Raw genomic sequence first — 6302 nt, 5'->3', positions numbered from 1 at the left:
GTGTCAACAAGCTTATGTGTGAGCCATTTGTGATCACTCAACTCAGAAACAGCATTCTCATCCTTCTCTATGAAGGTTTTCACTTCTTCTCTCAACTCAAAAAATCTTTTCAGGACATTTCCCCTGCTGAGTCAATGTACCTCAGTGAAATAGAGCAATCTCCATATTCTGACTCCATTTCCTCTAAAAATACACAGAACCTCCTGTGCTTTAAGCCCCTGGATCTGATTTGGTTGATGCATTTCACAACAACAGACATCACATTGTCACAGGCAGGCATTTACTGCAAAGGGCCTGGTGATGGATAATGCAGTGAAGAGCAATGGCCTTCTATACACCCTCCTCTTCAAGTGTCTTTTGAACAAGTGCCACCAGTCCATTTTTCCTCCCTGTCATCGATAGTGCTCCATCGGTTATTATTCCAACAAACCTCTTCCATGGCAAACCTGCATTTTCAATGGCATCACACAGATGCCGAAATATCTCATTAGCGGTGGTCTGGCCATGCATTGAAATTATTGTGAGTAGCTCCTCTATCAATTCAAAATTGCAATCAACACCACGGACATAAATATGAGCTGCACAGTGTCTGTTATATCTGTGCCCTCGTCAAGAGCAACTGAGTATGCATCAAAACATTTGGCTTTCTCACACAGTTGATGATGTCACTTGACATGTCAGAAATGCGCTCTGCCACAGTGTTAGCAGAAAGGCTGATTTTGCTAAACTGACCTTTCTTTTCCGGACAGATAATACTTGCAGCCTGTAACATGCATTTTTCAACAAACTCTCCTTCTGTGAATGGTTTCCCTGCCCTAGCAATCATCTCACTAACCATGTAACTAGCTTTGACTGATGCAACATTCTCTTTGGTTGCTTTCTTGAAGAAATCTTGTTGCCTCATTAGACATGCTTTAAGACTAGCAACCCGCTTGGCTCTCTCATTTCCTTGATATTTTGCACATTCCTCAGCATGTTTAGTTGAATAATGGCATTTCAAGTTGTATTCCTTGTGCACTGCAACTTTCTTTGAGCAAATAAGACATGTGGGGATGCCACTGTGCTCAATAAAGAAATACTACATCTCCCATTTTTCCTGAAATTGTCTGTGCTTGTCATCAATCTTTCTCTTCACTGCAGGCTTTGATGAAGTCATGATGAAGGTATGACAACATCTAATTCTGTAATAAACTTCTCTCCCTTCTGTCCCTTAGGCCTCGAATAATGCAAGGGATAGCAGGCAGGAGCAGCAGAAATGACGTCTGCGCTAGGCGCAAAGTATTTGCGATTATTTGCTTACCGAATATTTGCAATAAAAATCGCATTAGTAAGAAAAAATCGCACTAAACATTTGCATACCTCGAACGGAACTGCTCAGGGTATGCGAATGTTTAATGCAGTTTTTTTCTTACTAATGTGATTTTTGAAACCACGAGTTTGAGACCCCTGCTATAGGTAGTATGAAAAACCCATAAAAATAAAAAAGAGGGGGCCAGAGTCATAGCACAATGAATAGGACATTTGCCTTGTGTGCAGCAGACCTGGGTTTGATCCCCAGAATTACAGACATTCCCCTGAGACTGCCAGGAATGATTTCTGAGTGCAGAGTCAGGAATAGCCCCATGCGTCTTTGCCGGGTAAATAAATAAATAATAAAAATAAACCACAAAAAAGAAAATAGTCCTTTTTCCATTTGTATGCAACTTTTGTTATGCACTGTATGCACTAACACTTTGACACATATTTATTGCAAGCAAAAATAGTCACACGAGTTTCCCAAATGGAAAATTCTGTTTTAGCATTCTTAATTGTAAGATCTAAATTCCATGATCAACATAAATATTTGATTCCCTCATATGTTGGATTTCTAGTATACTTCCCTTCCTTAAAAGTAAAATTAAATAATCTCAGCTTGTGGCACTAAAAATATTTCAAATAATTTTAGTAGTCAGGCATTAGCTCAGAGATTGAAGATTTACTCTTGATCCCAGACTCATGCAGCTTCCACTGCTGCCCTACATTGCTGGACCAGAGAAGTCATGTCATGGAGCCTCATCGCTGAACCATCTGACGTGGTTGAATGAAACCAGAAAAGGTCCTGGAGCTGTAGGCACTATTTGGAAGTTCCCTAAAAGTACATTATACAAAAAACATAAAGTATTTATATTATTTGAGAATATTTTGTTTCGAATCTAAACCGGCTTAAAAATACTACTGCTTTCCATGCAGTTTAATTAGCAAATGCAATACTGACTTTTAAAAGGCTGTATTGCACAAATGTTACGAAAGTATTGGTTCAATCATTTGACCCATTATACTCAAGTTAATTGTATATAAATTTTTTGACTTTTTATTTTGCTAATTTGATATGAACATTGGTAAAGTTATTATTAGTCTAACTGATACCAATTTAATATGCATCATATTGACATAACTCAACACTTGGAGATAGTAGAAGGTATGCGATTTAAAAGTCAACCTTCCATTCATATTCCTCATCTGTCTGCTAAAAGCCAATTCTTTGCAAGTTACTACTGTTTCAGATTTCCATAGATTACTCCAATGTTACCCCCAGGTGCTTATAAACAGAATCAAATATGAACCAGAAAAGACGGTTTTCATTTCTTATATTCCTTTATTTCAAGGTATGAGATTTACTGTGGTCTGTGTTAAAAATAATAGTTTGCTTTTCTCTAATGTTTTTCCTACCCACTCCTTCCCTTTCCCCTGAAAGTATTGCTCCTCTATGTTCCTTATAAACTAATTTTTCTACTTTCATTTAATTTATTTTTTTTCAGGCGATCTCATGCACTCCAATCAGGGCATAAATGAATATACTGACTGGTATTAGTGTAATTTGTGGGTTAAGAAAAAATTTTTATAACATAATATAGTGACATAACATAACATATAATATAATTGATATAATAATAATACATGTAAGTCAAAGAAAATTTCTGATTAAAAACACAATTTTTTTTCATAATGGCTTACATATCTTTCACTGTAGTATTTTGGGTACATATTCACATTGAATCAGGGGAATACCCATCACCTAATATGTCCTCTTCTCAATCAAAAATCAAATATGCTGAAAATAGGCAGAGTCCTGTCTAGAGGCTTCCAACCTCAGTTTGAGAGAGGATGTGAAAAAAGTAATTACAATACCACAACAATACACACACACAAAAAAAATATCGAATTAAATAACCGATAAGCACCACAGCAATAAAGACAGGCACCACACAATAATCTCGGTTCTGAAATCAAATCATACTCAAGTGCAAAAAAGAAAAAGAAAAACAAAACAAAATAAAATAATATTGGAGACATCAACTGTAATCTCCACACCAAAATAAAGATGTCAAAAAAATAGATCATTTATTCTCCTCTTGCTGCTTTCGTGGTATGTGGAAGACTTCTACTTTATCTTGGATGGTAAAATCAGACCTGTTTCTAAAGATCTTGGTGGCTGTGCAGATCAGGGAATGGAGTTTATGAAGTCTTTCTTTGTGGTTCTAGCAGTTATGCTTCTTCAATGTCATTTTTTTGTTTTTTATGTGTTCTAGGTGTTTCAGAATAGTGCTACCATTCTGTGTTTTTCTTTTGTCTTCTGACTTACTTCGTTTAACATAACATGATCTAGGTCCATCCACGTTGCTGCAAAGTCTGTGATTGTATGTTATGTGATGAGTATGTTATGTCACTATATTATGTTATATTAGTTTACCTCATTATGTTAATCAATTTTGTCCTTTAAATGAATTCTTACTTTAAAAAAAAAACACAACTTTAGTTTGCCCTGAAGAAAAAAAATAAAATAAAATAAATAAAAGATAAGATAAGGCCTCCCAAATCTTACCACAGGCTGTGTTCTTTACACTGGCTGTATAGAAAGAGGAGGTACAGTAAAGGCACCCCATATACACCTCAACACAGGCCCCTTGAAAAAAAAAAAAAAGAAAAATTTTTTTGTATAAATCCTTATTTAAGCACCATGATTACAAGCATGTTTGTAGTTGGGTTTCAGTCATAAACAGAATACCCCCCTTCACCAGTGCAACATTTCTACCATCAGTGCCCCCCATTCCTGTCACACTCCTGCCTGTATTCGCAACAGGCTTTCTACTTCTCTCATTCTTTTATATTGTCATGCTAGCTGTTAGTGTAGTTATTTCCCTAATAGCGTTCACCACTCATTGTGGTGAGCTTCAAATTGTGAGCCAGTCTTTCTGGGCCTTCCAGCACTTAACTCTATTGTCTCTGGACCTTATTACAGAAATATCTTTAATTTTTCTTAAAAAGCCATAGATGAGTGATACTATTCTGTGTCTATCTCTCCTTCTGACTTATTTCATTCATCATAATAGATTCCATGTACATCCACATATATAAAAATTTTATGACTTCATCTCTCCTGACAGCTGCATAATATTCCATTGTGTATATGTACCACAGTTGCTTTAGCCATTCATCTGTTGAAAGCATCTTGGCTGTTTCCAGAGTCTGGCTATTGTAAATAGTGCTTCAATGAATATAGGTGTGAGGAAGGCATTTTTGTATTGCATTTTGGTGTCCCTATGGTATATCCCTAGGAGTGGTATAGCTGGATCACATGGGAACTCAATTTCGACTTTTTTGAGGAATCTCCATATAGTTTTCCATAAAGGCTGGACTAGATGGCATTCCCACCAGCAGTGAATAAGAGTTCCTTTCTCTCCACATCCCCGCCAGCACTGCTTGTTCTCTTTCTTTGTGATGTGTGCCAGTCTCTTGTGTGTGATGGTACCTCATTGTAGTTTTTGATTTGCATCTCCCTGATGATTAGTGATATGAAGCATTTCTTCATGTGTCTTTTTGGCCTTTTGTATTTCTTCTTTGAGGCAGTGTCTATTCATTTCTTCTCCCATTTTTTTCAGGTTCCCGAGAGATAGTTCAAAGTACTTGCCTTGCACAAGGCTGTCCCTGTTTCAATTCCCAGCATCACAGATCTTCTCCCAAGCACCACCGAGGTGATCCCTAAACAAAGAGCCAGAAGCAATCCTTGAGAACAGTCAGGTCTGGTTTATACTCTTCTTCACAAAACAAGGAAGAAAGTTTTTCAGAAGAGATTTGCTTGTAGAATAAGGATCTGTTCATTCAAAAGAGAAAGGGGAAGATAAAGAAAATTTCAATAAAGAGGGAGAAGGTAATATAGATATACATATATATATATCACCTGGATAAAAGGGAAATGTTAGTCAACTCAATTTGTAAACTAAGAAATTTTAAACTAAATAATAATTATTTTGCTAAATTAATAGAGCAATTTAGGCAACTGAATTAAATTAAACTGGACCTTATGAACCAGGTCTGTGAGTACCTTGATGTATTAATTAAATAGAACTGAAATAGGCTCATAACTAGTAAACTAGTGTCCTAGCCTTCAGTCACTGCCAATCAGCATTCTACTCTGGATCAACAGGATAAACAGAAAGGTTGTCTGGACACTTCTGCAAGTGGACTATCTGTGAACTTGTCTCCAGATACAAAAAAGACTTTACAACAGAAACTTCACTACATCACATAGTGAAAGACCTTCATGTCTAGTTGTTCTACTTTTTAAGTAACAAAATAAGGAGATGCTAAAACCTGGCTGCTTTCTTTTTCTTTTTTTTTTTTCTGGCTGCTTACTATCACAATACAAGGAGGAAACATTAAATGACATGGGATGCATTTGTTTCTCTTTTGGGGGGATAGAACTTAAAAACAAACATTTGTATTTTCATATACTTTCCACTCATTATACTCTGGGAAAGTATACAATAAACCCCAAGATTCAGATAAGATCTCATAGCTAGAATGCAAAGAAGCATATTTAACTAAAAACTTCTGCCAGTGTAATGACAATGCTGTGGCCAGCTGGGTTAGGTATATTTTGCATTTAAGATGATACTTTCTGTTGTTTAACCTGTATGATGTTCAAACTGTCCCAGTGCCACATCACAAAGAACAAGAACAATAAGTGCTGGCAGGGATGTAGAGAGAAAGGAACTCTATTCATTGCTGGTTGGAATGCCGTCTAGTCCAACCTCTATGGAAAGCGATATGGAGATTCTTCAAAAGACTGGAAATTGAGCTCTCAAATGATCCAGCTATACCACCTAGGAATATACCCTAGGGACACAAAAACACAATACAAAAAATGCCTTTCTCACACCTATATTCTTCACAGCACTATTTACAATATTCAGAATCGGGAAACAACCAAGATGCCCTTCAACAGACGAATGGCTAAAGAAACTGTGGTACATATACACAAT

The 6302-nt window shown here is 36.5% G+C and overlaps 1 pseudogene; it reads left to right on the top strand.

Annotated features, from left to right (window-relative positions):
* The first annotated feature begins 3845 nt into the window (after positions 1-3845).
* Positions 3846-3970, top strand: LOC126002732 (uncharacterized; annotated as a pseudogene).
* The last annotated feature ends 2332 nt before the right edge of the window (positions 3971-6302 follow it).

This window comes from Suncus etruscus, chromosome 2 (genome assembly GCF_024139225.1).
Source record: "Suncus etruscus isolate mSunEtr1 chromosome 2, mSunEtr1.pri.cur, whole genome shotgun sequence".
Taxonomy (NCBI): domain Eukaryota; kingdom Metazoa; phylum Chordata; class Mammalia; order Eulipotyphla; family Soricidae; genus Suncus; species Suncus etruscus.
This window is presented reverse-complemented; position numbering and strand designations above follow the sequence as displayed.